The following is a 17,077-nucleotide window of genomic DNA, read 5'->3' on the forward strand; positions in this document are numbered from 1 at the left end:
TGGGGAATAAATGGCTTTTGGCTCGCTAGCGTTCTGTTTTGGTTGTTACGTCATTGTGCTCATTCAGACTCAGCCCCGATTTAGAAAATATCAAACCAGTTTAATATTCTCGTAACAGAATCTGGGTCTCAAGTCGGGGTAAAAATCGAGTTGGAGCACTACCTCATATTTAACGATTGAGTAACGACCGAATCACGGGAGCGCGCCTCGACTCGCCTCGATTTTATTACGACTGAGAAATCTTTTCAAGTTGTTAGGTGTAAGGCTAGCTTAAAGTAACATAGAACATTTGCTTAAAGGGGTACTGTCACCTAAAGGGGTACTGTCACTTTAAAAAGTCATCTTAAAATATGAGTTAATATTTTTCATGATGTCATTGTGGGAATGCGCAATTATAAGCCAATCAAATTAATTGTCTGTACTTAGACTACTTACTGTACTGGTCAGCTGTTGTTGGGGGGCGAGGGGCAGATTACACTGTGACATGAGTTTCAGACTATTTCAGACCGTTTTCTGAGAGACCACGTGACCTTCTGTATCATACTATTATAATTTCGGGGCGTGTCAGCGGGCCTTTAAGTAACAATTTTGGATCTATTTGTACTTTACCTTGAGTATTTCCAATTTCCAATACTTTTACTTCTACTCGACTATATCTCGGATCCAAATATTGTACTTTTACTCCACTACATAAATTTTAAAAATGTAATTACTAGTTACCTTGCAGATATAAATTATAATTGCGACCGAAGGTCGCAGTTTAGTATGAGAAACGGCACATCGTGTCTCTGTCCATCCGTGTACGCTTTTTTACGGTCTATGGGTTTGCTGCTCTGACATCACGCTCTGAAATCACTGTGATGTCAGGGGAATCACACTAACAGAATCCCTTTTATGCCCTTATATGGAGGTCCCTGATGTCATCAATATTAAGCCCATATCTAACAGGACTTCATATGGGAATGCCCATACTGTATATGGAGGAAGACAGCCCAGCCCAGTCAGTATGTCAGTCAGTCTGTCAGTCTGTCACACGTCACGTCACACTTTTGCCCTACTCTTATCTCCGCCACCGTTTGCCCTATATCCATGCCAAACTTTGCACACACACTCCTTGGCTCATTTCTCACATGCCCTCTTCTAGCACCACCATGAGGCTGATTCTTGCAAAACAATATTTGGACACTGCTCCTACAGATTTTGCCCTAAAATCACTAAAGCGGTACACAGTATCTCTAAAGTCATGTCATCAACATCCGCAGGGCACTCGGTGCCGCTCTGTGAGCTTGTATATCTACTATTTTTCAATAGCTAAAGTATAAAATTATTCCAGTCCCCTCCACCTTGGGCCCCAGTAACTCAGTCCCACTTCCCCCCCCCTTGTGACGCCCCTGGTCCTAACCTCTACACTTCCTGTGTGCTTTTGTCCCCAGGTCTACGAGCAGGACGACCTCTCGGAACAGATGGCGAGCCTCGAGGGACTCATGAAACAGCTCAACGCAATCACAGGCTCCGCCTTCTAGTGATCCCCCCAACCCCCAATGAATTCTGAAGTCCATCCTCTCACTTTAAGACTACTGAGCCCTCCACCCTTTAGACTTGATGGCCTGCCGCAGTGGTCCTCAAACCTTTCACATTTCGAGGACCCCCCGTCGTAACTCTGAGAGTGTAGGTGGTTTATCTGGGCCATAACTGGGCCAGACCTATTTTGCTATGTGGGTAGAAGTGGAACAAAAAGATGTTCCATTTGTACACTCTCAGAGTTACAGACCCGTGAGGGGTCCGTTTGGAAAAGGCCCTCAAGGAACCCCCGCGAGGGTCCCCGCGGACACCAATTTGAAGACCACTGGCCGCCTACTGTGATTTACTTCTTTTTTTATATACTGTATATGAAGCGCCTCTCCCCATGAAACTGCATTGGGTTCTCGTCTGGTCGTGTGGTTCTTTTGAACCCCAAGTCTCTCGTATCTGGTTTTGACTCGCCTAGTCTGGGTCTGGGATCAGTGGCTCCTTTGCTCGGACAAGAAGTTACAAGTGGTCGGATTCCTGACCGTTTGGGATCTGTTTGTTTTACCAATGGACTGTGGATGGATTGTTCTGAGTTGGGCTGGGTTTGGGCTGTCTCCCGCGACTTTTCAGAGTAGTTCTCTCACAAAGTTCTCTTCTGATCTGACCTCAGATTTGATTGCTTGGTCTCACTTTGTATAGCATTGCTACCAATAGTAGTACTGCTACTATTTAGAGTGCTGCAACTAATAGTGCAGACTTGGTGCCAAATATACCTCGGGCCAATGAGGATGAGGGGGCAGGTGGTCAAATTCATTCACTCGCCCAATCACCTATAGGAATCCTAGCGTCAGGAATGGACTGGGCCAAAAGAGGAGATCGGCTCCTGAACCCGAGCTCTCCGCGAAAAGGGTAACTGAAAGTCCTTCGGGGGAGGTCTGAAAGTCTGAGAACTGGGACAATTGGTCAAGGGTAGTGATTTCATTTTGAGGTCCCCGATAACTCTGAGAGTGTACAGATATGACCAAACGAACCCTTACGTATCCATTTTGTTCCATTTGTATGCTCTCAGAGTTACTGACCTGCAAGTCAGTGAACCCACACACATGGAACCCTGTACCCCACTATGAGAACCACTGGAAATGGACCTTGGAATTCATCCTTGGAACTCATCTGGGAACTGGACCTGAAAACGGTCATTTGGAATTAGGCTGGAAACTTGACTTAGGAAAACAGGTCTGGGAAGATTGGACCTGGTGCTACACTACCACCTGGACTTTCTATGAGGGGCTCTTAAAAGTCTCGAAAATGTCCTCGAAAGTCATTGAGGGGTCCCTAAAGAGATCCACCGTAGGACAACCGGTCTGGGAAGTGGACTTTAAGCCTAAGCAAGCTGAACAAACCTCTATCTAAGTCACCGTGAGACAGTTCATTTCTTTTTCCTCTTCTGTGTGAAACTGTGGCTGAACAATCCGCTCATCGCCGATCACACATCTGAACCTGACACCGATCCCGATCCCGAATCGGGTCGATAAGCCGACCCTGTTACCGATGCGTTTCCTTTCTCGTCAAATAAATGTATAAATAGGTGAATAAAGACGTTCCTTTCCACACGTTTACCGAATTCTGTGACCGAAAGAGTAATGTGCCAAAACCGGCCATTTTGTTTTGTCTTATGTAGGAAAAACATTGCTCTCCTTTCCTCAATTTCTCTCTCCCTTTGCCCCTCCCCCTAGAATGAGATGTTTGCCAAAAAAAAGAAGAAGTTGTAATACTTATTTAAAATACTAGCCAGGGAAAATGTCTAGTATTCAGCCCCCATTCTCTCTCTCACCCCACAAGAAGGGTCTTTTTGATGTTTGGTGAAGCATTCTTTATTTTTATTTTTTTATTTTTTTATGATTTTCAGAAGTACCAAACAAATTGTTTACAATTGAAAGGCAGAAAAATCGTGTTTTTCTTTTCAATCTTTTTGGGCACTTTTTAAATTAATTTATTCATGTTTTATCATACCTTTGAGAATGTTGCAGAAGCTGTCAGAAGATGTCCTTGTTTGATTGGACCCTGGACAATAGCAATAGCTTGGTTCAAGTCTGAGGAAACCATCACATTTGTCATCACGATTAGTATATTTGTTACAATTATTGTAAAGCTTCTCTCCCACGGGACACGATAGCGATATGTCGACGTTCACATCAATTATGACGGCTTTATCGTTGTGGTGTGGACGGTGCCATCCACTTCAACTGAAAACGATATTTTTTTATCGTTATCGCGGCCAGTGGGAAAGAGCCTTTATGCTTGTATTAATAATGTAGTAGGGCATACTGATAAATGATTTATTATTATTACGAAATGTGTTAGCCCCATATAGAAACTCACCCTCCTCCAATGTATACTGTTGTGCTCCGAGATGAGGTCTCTAGGGGATATCACCGGGCTGGGGTAGAAGTCCTCCATGCCGAGGTAGATCACCCTTTTCCTGAAATTGTATCCAAAAAGTAAAGGTAGTTCCGCGCTCCCAGAGTATGATTTTCCATCCGGCGGTACATAAAACATGCACTACGACATGGAACGACAGCTTAAATCGCTAGTTTTGTCAGCCAGTGTCATGTTTTCCCATTCAACTGGAACTCCCCCGGTGGCAGTTGCCAGTACTGCTCCTTATCCTGCTACAATGGGAAAGGAGCAGTACTGGCACCTGCCGCCGGGTGGAGACGAAATAAGCGATTAAAACCGTTTCCCAACGCCGAAGTGCATGTTTTATGTACCGCGAGATTGAAAATCATACTTTGGGAGCGTGGAACTACCATTGCTTTTTGGAATTTCGGGTAAAGGGTGATCTACCTCGGCGTGGAGGCATTCTAGGATAGGGTTCCGGCGGCCCGCGGGCCATTTGCGGCCTGCGGGGGTCTACTGTCTGGCCCCCACCAACCCCAGTAATAATGGTGGAATAAGAGCAGCAACAACACTAGTATATCGTCGTTGTCGGGTGGAAATCACGTATCTCCAAATTTGTACGTTCTTTTCGCAAATCATACAAGGCCGCCGCACAAAAGTAGTGAACAGCCGATCTACAAGCACACAACGCCTCGCGGTGCGAGGCGTTGTGTGCTTGTAGATCGGCTGTTTTCACTAGTTTAAATACTTTTTAAAATGATAAATGCAAAACGAACAGTTTTGGACATACAAGATTTTCACCCGACAACGACGATATCTGAACTGTCGCTGGAGTAGCGGGAACGCCACCATTGGCCCCTGCAATGTTGTGGCCCTCGGCTTGGTACCCTAGACATGATTCGGCCCTTGGGGAAAACTAATTGGGGAACCCTGGCGTAGGACCTCATCTCAGAGCACAACAGCATGCAGCGGAAGGTGAGGTTCTATATGGGGCTAAGTGTCAGCTCAATTCCTACATGTATCAGTTTGCTACTTTCAATGCATCGCGTTTATTGCAGAAAAGACAAAACGTTTGAGGTTCTCCGTGGCTTTAACAGCCCAGACCTCATGTTATTCCAACCAAGCTGCCTCCGGACCAAAGCTCACATCGTTTAAATGTATTTTTTTTTTTGGGGGGGGGAATGGGGTGGAGGGGACGTCCAAACTTGTCATGCTAAAGTTGATAAGCTAACCAGACCAGGTTCTGGTGGTCTTAACTCTCTCATGGGTTACATGGGTCAGCGGACAGGCAAAAGCTCTATTTTCTGTGCCTACAATGCAGTCATTTTTGTTACTATTATTATTAGTATTTATTTAAAACCACTCTAATCAGTACGTGTAAAATGTTCTTGTCCGTTTCATGATATGTTTATTTATATCCATTTTATTATTTTCTAATGTATATTTATTATTTATAATTGTTTTGCACTGCACGCAAGCCATGACGTACCTTTGTCCTAGTGGGGACTGCCCATTAGTCCGAACTCCGAAGGTTAGTCCGAAGGTTCATTAGTCCGAATTTAGTTAGGGTTACTGAGGTTAAGGTTAGGGTTAGGGTTAGAGTTAGGCATAGTATTCTTAACAAATTCGGACTAATGAACCTTCGGACGAATGAACCTTCGGACCAATGCCGTCCTAGCCCCTGTCATTATGAGTGTGCTATAGCAAATATTGGCTCACATGATGTTTGAACAAGGAACCCACAGCCAGTGGTGTAAAGTAACTAAGAACAATTACTTACAGTACTGTACTTAAGTACAAGTTTGAGGAATTTGTACTTCACTTGAGTATTTCCAATTTCCAATACTTTTAATTCTACTCCACTACTATATGGTACTTTTACTCCACTACATTTATTTGGAAACTTATTTACTTTACAGATATAAATTATAATATTTTAAAACATACATGAACCACTTTAGCCCTATTTTAGGCATAGGATATTTGATAATAGCCGATCTAGGCTATAGGCTATTTAGGCTATTTGTAGGCTATTTTAAAACATTTAGTACTTTTTACTTCAAGTACATTTTGAAGCCAATACTTTCTTACTCAAGTTCATTTTGAATTCCAGACTTGTATGGGTGCCCACACACCAAAATACCTAGAGTGGAATCCGCCAATGCATTTCAATGAGAATGGAGCGTTTTTTTGCCAGTAGAGGATTTCTGCAAAAAATGCTCCATTCTCATTGAAATGCATTGGCGGATTCCACTCTAGGTATTTTGGTGTGAGGGCACCCTAACTGAGTACTTCAGTACTCGTTACTGTACAGTACTACATTGCAGTATTGATACTTTAATTTAAGTATTGCATTCCCCACGCACGCACGCACACACACATACACACCAACTCACAGAATTCAACACAATGATAGATCTTAACCCATTCAGAACGGGTACACATTATTGTGTATCATTATTTTGTGCTTTAACTATTGAAAAATAGCAGATATACATGCGAGCTTGTAGATCTGCTATTTTTGAAAAATCGTGAAAATTTGAATTTTGACCCGATTCTATAAGTGTCTTTTGAATCCTTCTAAGATTTTTTGAAAAACCTATGTTTCTATATGTCACCAATCTGGCCGGCCATCGTCAAAGAAAAGGTCCTTTTCACTTAACCGGAGCTCAGTTAGTCTGTTCTGTTCTTGAGAGACTACTATGACAGTGGTTCTCAAACTTTTTCATGTGAAGGACCCCCAAACTGATATGTATTTGGCCACGGACCCCCATCTCAAAATATTTAGTCCCAGGGACCACCCAGAAGCAAACTTTGTGTTACAAATGTTTGCTTTGATAATAAATATATTCAAAGATTTGCACACATTTTCACAACTTTTTTCAAAAATAGCAGATCTACAAGCTCGCAGGGCGGCACTCGGTGCTGCGCTGTGAGCTTGTATATCTGCTATTTTTCACTGGTTAAAGCATTCAATAATTTTAGGCCTATGTTTTCTCTTGCTCATAGAATGAAAGATTAACATGAACAACTCTGCCATTTTCGTTCGAATCAGCACAACATTTGTGTGACAAAATGAAAGGATAAGCAAATGGAAAAGGAATGCGTTGTGGCAATATATGAACCCTCTGGTTTTGTTCTTTTCCTTTCTGTCACTTTCCTTTTGCAAAAGAAACATATGGGGGAATAACAGTGTGAGGCTGTGTGATTTTTTTAATTAACTTTATTAAAAAGACTGGGCGATTAGAGAATTAAAATAAAATGATCCGGAGAGACTTTTTGTTTCGCTTTCTTTTAAACATAATTTCATTCATCTCCAACAAAGCCCTTACCCGCTGCCCTTGGTATTTTTTATTTATTTGAAAGGGTACAAAAAAGAAACTTAACATACATTTTACAAAGTTAATGAAAAGTGGAGAAAAAAAAGTTGATTCGTTTCAATAAAAACCTCTTTTTCTTTCCTTTATATGAAACATCGGATGTGTTATGTCATCTGTTTGTCCTGGTTCTCTGTGTGTGTGTGTGTGTGTGTGTGTGTGTGTGTGTGTGTGTGTGTGTGTGTGTGTGTGTGTGCGTGTGTGCGTGTGCGTGTGTGTGTGTGTGTAGTTCAAATACTGTTATGAATACATACAAATGCCATATTATTTCTAGACACTTTGGGCGCCTGCCTCCTCGGACGCCACGCTAATCAGGAACGATGCTGTTACGATACTTCTATACCCAATGTAGTCGTTGTACATGTTGGTAAAATATTCCTTAACGGTAAATCCTGAATCCAAAAAAAGAAAAGAAAACTTGAATGGAATTAATCAGAGACAATTTAAAAACAGAGTAAAAAAAAATATTAAAAATAAACTCAAAAACACTGCTCATAGTGTGTCCCAAAAATTTCTTCTATCATTTGTGCATTTTTCGTGCATTAGCTCCGAAGTGTTTAATACGTTTATTTTCATCAAGAAGAAGCTGTTTTTACCGGAACACTAACCCTAACACATTTGGGACTCACACTTGAACAGGTGTTTTGGAGTTTATGGATGGGTTTTTCATATCGATTTGCTGTTGTTCATTAAAGTCTGATTAATTCCATTCGTCGAGTTTTTTCTTCATGTTTGGATTCGGGATTTGTATCCGGGCTTTGAAGCGTGGCCTATATCTGGCCTACATCTGGCCTACATCTTGGCACAAAGCGCTCAAAGTTTGTCGTGCGCCCAGGGTCATATCGGACAAGCAACGCGGGGCACTTGAGACTAGAAAGATGTAATTCTGGGAAATTGCTAGTTTGGTTGGTATATTCTGGATAGCCAAAATGTCATGTGAAGCTTTACCATTAGTCCAGTCGTTGTGTGATTTCGTTACATTTTTGGGGGGATTATGAAAACTGTTTATCTTTGGAAACTTCAGAGTATAACAATTCACACAGAATTGTCAGAAAGCTGCTGAAAGTTTGGGTCTCATTCACTTATTACACGTACTATAAAGGGAAAGAACTGTTTTAAGTAGCATGTGAGGGGTCTAGATAGGAGTTTTTCATGATTCTGAATCCATTACAAGCATTTGTTTTGCATGAAAAACATTCCTTGGGCTAAAAACCTCATATTTATATATTTCATATATATAAAAATCATATTTTAACTGGGGACCCCCCACCCTGACGAGCACTGAGAACGCGGTTCTATTTTCTCTCTCACGGTTCAGAAATTTGGAAAATAGCAGATCTACATGCTGACAACGCCTCGCAACAATCTCTGCCTCTAATATTTGACACTTTGGCCAATGTTTAATTTGTCATTTTAGAGTTATTAAAAAGTCCTTAAATTGTCACTTTAGAAATGTGCAGATAACCTCTATACACTTAAACTTTGTTGGTTTGTTTACTGTTGAGAGAGAAAACAATGTTGCACATTAAGTTCATCATCTGGGGACCCCTCAAAATAATTTGGGGACCCACAGGTTGAGAACCACTGCTTTCCTTCTTTACAACATAACTCTCTCTCTCTCTCTCTCTCTCTCTCTCTCTCTCTCTCTCTCTCTCCCTCTCTCTCTCTCTCTCTCTCTCTCTCTCTCTCTCATTCTCTCTCTCTCCCCCCCCCTCTCTCTCTCTCCTAAAAGCAGTCCACCACTACCATCTGGTGGCAGTACAAGTTAACAGGTGGATCAATTTCAGAGAATTCTGAGTTACAGTACAAATACATGAATAAATAAATAAAAGATGACCAAGGTGGAACAGAAAGATGGAGGTCAGATGAGCCTTGTGATTGGCCATATTTAATGTCATAATAATCAATATCAAATAATGTTGTGACAATTCCAATTTAATTGGAAACTCAATCATAAATAAACATTAGAAAATAAAGGGATGCTTACATCATCTATAATACTGTATAATAAAAAAGTATTCTAACGTAATAGTTAATAACCTGCCACAAACCAATCCATTCTCATCACCATGGAGAGTCCCTAATCAATACCAGATCAATATATTCTAGAGAGACTTTCCCTGGCAACGAGTCAGAGACATATTTGATTCTGACACCATACTTATTTATACCATTGTTTGTCACACATTGTTTTCTGTTTCTTGCTTTTCGGTGTGTACGCTGCATAACTTTATAGAGGTATCTAAAAAGCACAAAGTACGTTCCTGAACTAGCTAGTATCGCGAGACTCCACCATTTCATTCCTGTCTGGAAACCAACTCTCGCGATAGCTCCGAGACAGAAACTATACCTGCCGCTGTTTAGATCCCTCAATAAAATGATGTGCTGTGCACATCGAAAAGCAAGTGATATTTGTAGAAGTACCTGTGAAATGTCTTCTGTTATATTCCTGAACCGATTATATGAAAAAGGTCTCAGTCGTTCATAAATAGTTTTTGTTCATTGAGCTGTCCAGCCAGCTCTAATAGACTCTAATGTTATTCACCGAACTTCCGGTGTGAATTTGCCACCCAGTGCGACAAATCTGCCGACTGGAATCAAGTGGTCATGAGTGTCATGTCCTGCTCATCTTGTTCCTAGGAGCCTTGTTGGAGAATTATGCCAACCCGGGGCCAGAAAACAGTGCTGTTCACATGGTTCATGTGGAGGAAACCAGCATTGCATTGTATTGTATTAATGGAGATGCTGATTTCCTTTAGCCATGCAGAAGCACTTGGCAGCTGCCCACAGAGCCAAAACTACTAGTAAACGGGTGTGCTGACCACCATGGTATTACTGGGCTTAACTGACCAGCCAACTGACCTGACCTAAACCCCACAGAGTATCTGTGCCTGTAGCCAATCACAGAGGGGAAAAGGGTGATGTCATAATATCGCAGCATATATAAGGACCACGAGAGGGGCCGTCTATGCCCTTAGCAAATCAGATGGGCATAAACGAACGGGCATATGGCATTCTACCGAATTGGTTCAAATTCAGAGTTGGAACTTGTGTGAAATTTGTAAGCTATTTTGGAAAAACTTTGACCATATCCATGTAGCACCAGTTCTAAGGAACACATATTTAGTGAAAGCACAGTCAATCTGCATATTGTATTCTCATACATTTTTGGAATATATTTCCTCTCCCAAAATATGTCACTACCGAAACATGAACTTAACTTCAGAATTAAGATAATTATATTAATCTATTCATATTTTGTTCTATTCCCCCATGTACAGGCTATTTTTAAAAATTAATGTAGGTGGTTTCCACAATTAACTACATTTAAATTAATATTTTAACATATTTTGTAATGTTGTATTTTTAGGACTCATCGAATTCAAAACTCTATATTCTTTGTAAAATGTATAAAATTGATTATTCTTATGGCACCTTTAAGGATAATTGAAATTACACATACTCCTAACCAATCATTATCATTAAATATTAATTGATAATTCATTATCTTTTATTTTTGATAAAACAACTGGTGTTTCGGTAGTGACCCTACTGTTTCGGTAGTGACTGTTTTGTTTCGGTAGTGACCATAGCATTGAATTAATACTATATGGTCACTACCGTAACAATACAGTATAGTAAATATCTTTAACTCTTTTAGCTACATATTAACTCAAAATGCATTATGTTGGAAATATTATAAACACAGGATCAATAGAATAATGGTAATTCATTTTATAAAAGACAACAACTGGTTCCATTTTCCATATCCATTTATTTGGAATGACAAACAATAATTTGCAATTATCTTTGAAACCAAGTGAAGTTGTTCTGGAAGACCATACAACATCTCAGGAGGGGAAAGTGAGGAACCATCCAAGCTGTGTACAACAAGGAAGGGAATCTGCTGACTTTAAATGAGGAAGTCGTAGGGCGGTCGAAGGAAAACCTTGAGGAACTCCTAAACCAATGACATCAGAACCACCCTCCTGTCCTGGTCCTGATTCTGTCCAAGTCGTGGGACAACTGACCAGCTCTTTAATCTGGCAGGGATGCTGTAGAGGGCCCGGGAGTATGCATATCCTGTCTACATGCGTCTCGCTGCACCACTTTTTAGCATTTTTGGTGTTTTATTTCTCCCTGCAAAATCACAAATACAATAGAACTCATGTAAAAAATTGTATTATTATTCATAATAATAATAACAATGACAAAAGCAATAATATATATGTATTAAACTAATGAACATACCTTTTTGTCACTACCGAAACCATAATGTCACTACCGAAACATTACATTAATGTGTTATTTGTTTCGGTAGTGACTGTTTCGGTAGTGACAATTTAATCTATTTTTTAGCTTAACTCAACAATGATAGGCTAAACATGGCTAGCAAACACAGTTCTGAACAGGTGTACACAGATAAAAACATAATATCATAGCATTAAAAAACAAAGGTGTTAATAAATTGGAGAAATGATGTGTACGGTAGTGACATTCCAAATGAAGACAAGCTGATTTTCAGACTTTGGAAGATATTTACTTCAGACTGACGTAAACCTATCACTCACCAGGTGGCCATTGTGGATCAGGAAGTCAGTGCCAGTTTCTGGATGATGTTATTTGGGGTGCGGTCAAAAGCAGGCTCCGTCTATGGACTAAAACTCTTTGTGTTTCGGTAGTGACATGAAAACAAGGGACAGCATTTTTGACATGAAGTTTTTCAATTTGAACAAAATCCACAAAATCAATCTAATAATTTCAAGTTCCCTATTAAAGAAATCACCTGGGTGTATTTAAAAACAGTGGCAAAAAAAATTGCAAAAATCATTTAAGTACTTTTTTCATGAATTGAAATTTAGGGGTTAGAGGTGGGGACAGCCACCTTCCAATAGTAAGTGACATATAATGGCTTATTTTTTATATATTTAATTATGTATTACCTCAATTAATATATTGTGATTAATTAGATCACAATATGATATTTGTACACATGCAAAGTCTGAATACTTAAATGTTTTTTAAAATGTGTTTTTCATAGTGGGACAGCAATTTGCACCAATTCGATAGAATGCCTCATATATGTCCGATAAGCATGAGGATTGGTGGATTGGTGAGCTTCACATGACATTTTGGCCAACCAGACTATAAGGCTGGATTTACACTGCAGCCAAATCCAGCCTGAATCAGATCTGTGCCAGAGTGGAATCCGAGACGGGTCACATTGAAACCGATTTTGACAAATGTGAAATCCAGAGGTGGTTTCATAGCTGATTCAAATCTGATTTCTAACGATGTGTCTCAGTCTGAACGCAGTAACCAGATCTAACGAGCCAAGTCACATGATATCAAACTGTCCAAAACGTCACTTTCAGCGCGACCCGAGCGCCACTGACGTAATTACAGAATGCGAGAATTGCATTTTGATTTAATGAAAATACACTACAGAAGAAATGGCGAGCAGCATTCAGTGGACAGTGGACTGGCACTTTGGGGGGATGCCTTACTTTCATTTCTTTGAGCAGTATATCTTACTATAAAATGGGAGAAGCAGGCGCAAACCTCTAATTCACTTACATTCATGTAAACTTTCGATTTGACTTATATGGATATGAAGCATCAACATTATCGGAATGTAACTCAATATCATAAACGACACTAAGTCACATACCTGACAAAATCGGCACAGGAGGCAGATGTTGGCCAAACATTTTTGAGTGGTGCTATAACCGCCCCTACATCAGGCTTTTTGTGTATGTCTGTATGTCCGTCCGTATATGTCCGGCAAAGCCTGGCATTGGCCAAGCTTCGCTTCATAAAAGGCACCGCTCGCTTACACTGGGTGGGATTTTTTCCCTTCCTTTTGAGTGGTGCAAACCGCTCCAAAGTTTCACTTTGTGTTAACACAAACATTGACACGGACCAATCAAAAGGACCTGAGGTCGAGTCAAGCGTAGTAGCCATGTTTGATTCTGCTCCGACAACCTCTTGTGAAAACAGCCAACCTAAAAGTACTAATAAGTATCAAAAGAATGTAATACTCAAAAGTACACATCCTAAGTATCAAAAGAATGTAATACTCAAAAGTACAAATCCTCAGAATCTGTACTTAAGTAGGCTACAGTACTTAAAGGGGGCGTGACACGGCCAAAACAGCTAATTATGGCTATCAAATTAGCCAATTTTTTTAATGATGTCATGTACCCCCATGTTAAATTACCCAATCAAATTAATTTATTGTAGTTACTGTACTGAAAGTAGTACTTTCTGTACAGTAACGGCAATACATTAATTTGATTGGGCTAATATGGGGGAGGGGCGGAGACTCGCGGAGTCGAGTATCCATATCATTATCTTTTGAAACTGCCCCAAAAAAAGCTGTCCGAGGCGTGTTTCCGACTTTCTAAACCAACTTTAAAACTATCAGTTCTAGGGGTAAAAATTATACACCATTCACCATTAGACCGGTAAAAAATGACATGTCTTCTCCAAAAAAGGTGTCAGAGATTCGTTACGAGGGTCAACACGCTTCTCCCCGTCTAAGGGACGGTTTTGTCGGCCATACCCTGCTGTGTCTTCCGCTAAACCTGACTGGAGGACCTGGCCGGGACGCGAGTTTCTAAATTCTAGGCGCACTGGGGGAAAACCGCGCCCGCACTCATTTTTGAAGCTTGTGATTGGCTGAACTGGAGGTAGGGAGGCAAGTTTCTAAACTCTAGGCGCACTGGGGGAAACACCGGAGCAAGCTTAGAACGAGCGTCCAGCTATCTCCTCCTCCTCGGCAGCTTTGAGCCCTTTTAGCAGACATATGTCCTGCTGTTTCAGAGGACTGAGGTCCGTGGCTCATACACTCTGTGTGTGTAGCCTGTGTGTGTGTGTACACACACAATAGCTCTCGCAAATAGCCGTGCGGTGCAGCGCTAGCCACGCTACACGCTAACAACAAGGTTGTGCGCGGCACCGCACGACGGACGAAGTATGCATTGCGCGGCACCGCACGACGGACGAAGTATACATTCACTACTAACTGATACGGCCCCGCCTCCTTCTCAGACTGTTTGAAGAAACACCACGTGACCTACTGTATCATAATGTTAATTTTCGGCCGGTGTCGCCACTCCTTTAAGTACATTTACTCAGTTAATGTCCACCACTGTGAGGTGTGAGTGGTGCTAACCGCTCCTACATCTGGCTTTGTGTGTATGTATGTCCGTCCGCATGTCATAGCAAACTATGACACCACAACATCATACATTAGTAGGGCAACACACTGTTGTCCTGGGGGAACTTTATTTTCACCACTATAGATACACTTTTTTGTGAAACAGATCCATTGGAAATTGATGGGATTCAGATGCAATTGGAAATTGAAGGAAAAACATTTGAGGAGTGGTTCTAGCTGGAGTATTGGTTGAGCTTCACGTGACAGTTAACGTGTGCAGAATATAGTCACGTCAACCACACTTGCAATTTCCAATTGCATCTGATTTCCATCAATTGCCGTCCGTATGTATCGCAAAGCAAACCATGACACCACAACAATTACATCATACATTAACGTCTTATAAACATTTTATTAACTGTTAATAAATGTTTGTTAACAGGACCTTAGTTTAAAGTGTTCATTGGTGTGCACCGTCCTGATCCAATTTTGGTCAGGACAGATATTGGTCAGGGCACATAAAATGCACACTAAACATGATTACGAATGATTTTATTTCATATCATTTTAACATACACAAATTGTGTGTAATTCAGTTACATAAGAAAAGCAGCAAAATAAGACAAAAATAAATAAATCACACCGTAAATGGTGCATTTATATAGCGCTTTTATCCAAGGCGCTTTACATAGATTGTGCAATACATTCACCCATTCACACACACATTCATACACCGGTGGCGGAGGAAACCATGCAAGGCACCAACCTACTCACCGGGAGCAATTAGGGGTTCAGAGTCTTGCTCAAGGACTTTTCGACATTAACTCAGGGGGAGCCCGGATTCGAACTGGGAACCCTTCGTTCTCTACCCCTGAGCTATGCCGCCCCTCACTTCACCGTAATTGTGAAGTGAGTGGTGCTCAGTACAGTATGATGATGACGATGTATAGACCCGCATGATGTTACAGGGCGTATATTGTCCAATCAGCCTACTTGTGCGCAAGCCCCAATGACATCACCACTGGCATCACCAGGAATATTGATCCCTCACTGCCTGTTAATGATGATGTTGCCAGTGATGCTGTTCCCTGATTGGTATACATGCCCAGCTGATCGCAGTACTTGCGTGCTCTGCTTGCGCAAGTAATAACCTCATCAACATTAATCCCTCAACTTCTAGACTCCACTCACCTCTGGATTCTGAACATTGCTGGCCCACAATGGTAAATGGTTCATTTTTGAGCGGTTAGTACCCCAGTACTTGAGTAAGAGTGCAGATCCTAGTCAGAATTTACTCCACTACAAGTAAAAGTAGCTCAGTCAAAATGTTACTCAAGAGTAAAAAAGTACATGCGTGCACTCACCCATTCATACACCAATGGCGGTGGAAACCATGCAAGGAACCTACCTGCTCACCGGGAGCAACTAGGGGTTCAGAGTCTTGCTCAAGGACTCTTTGACACTAACTCTGGGGGAGCCCGGGATCGAACTGGGAACCCTTCGGGATCCCTACGTCTTCTAAGAGGGCAACTCTACCTGTGAGCTGCCACCCCTAAGACATACAGCAGTGTTTCTCAACCTTTTTTCTGCATGGACACACTTTTCATGTCCCAAGAATCCATGGGCACACCAACATAATACAGAGGTGTAAATATCGTCACTGTCGGGAAGAAACCTTGTATCTACAAATTTCAAATTTGTACGTTTCTTCGCAAAGCAAAGCCCTGCTTCATCATACAAGGCTGTCGCACAACAGTAGTGAAAACAGCAGATCCTACAAGCACACAACGCCTCGCGGTGCGAGGCGTTGTGTGCTTGTAGATCGGCTGTTTTAAATCATTTTTAAAATGATAAATACAATACTGGCTTTCAAGCAGTTTCAAGGGGCACACTTGACCCTTCTCAGGGGCACACCAAAGGTCCCCAGGTACAGTGGTTGAGGAAACACTGGCATACAGGACACAAAAAAGTAAGAGTACATGTCCAAAGTCCGTCTATGGTTTGTGGCGATAGACTGGGAAGGTCTGGATAGGTCTGCGGAGTCTTGTCCATCTCGACTGTTGTCTGTTGAACCTGATGTTCTGGAAATGGCTTGTACGAGAAAGCACAATCAAAGCACCAGTGATAATATCTTGTGCTGGATTAGCGTTGGTAGTGGCATGTAAAAAAAAGTGTGTAGCCATTAACTATTGGGGTTCTTTACACAGTGAATCTCCGTGTTTTGCCTACTGCATGATGTCCTGTTGTGAATAAAATAAAATAAATATATACAAATATAACTCAATAAAGCAGCATTCAATAAAAGTGCAGGTATATGCTATGTGTGGGTATTCTATTATATAAAAATAAAATAAAATAAATGTTTCTGTTAAAAAAAAGTGCATAGAATTTCACTTTGTGGATATTCAGTAATAAAAAAAGAAGAAACATTGACATTCTTTTCATGCAGGTGGCGGAGAATCATGTAGTACTTGACACAGTGAATGTTCCCAGTGTCTGTTTATGCTGGTTTGAAAGTGATTTCCCCTTCTGTAATGAAGCCCTGGAATGAATGAATGAATGAATGAATGAATGAATGATATAATTATTACATAAATAAATACATACAAATACATGCATACATAGATTAAAT

Source organism: Nannobrachium achirus (assembly GCF_963921795.1).
Source record: "Nannobrachium achirus genome assembly, chromosome: 15".
NCBI classification, from domain to species: Eukaryota; Metazoa; Chordata; class Actinopteri; order Myctophiformes; family Myctophidae; genus Nannobrachium; species Nannobrachium achirus.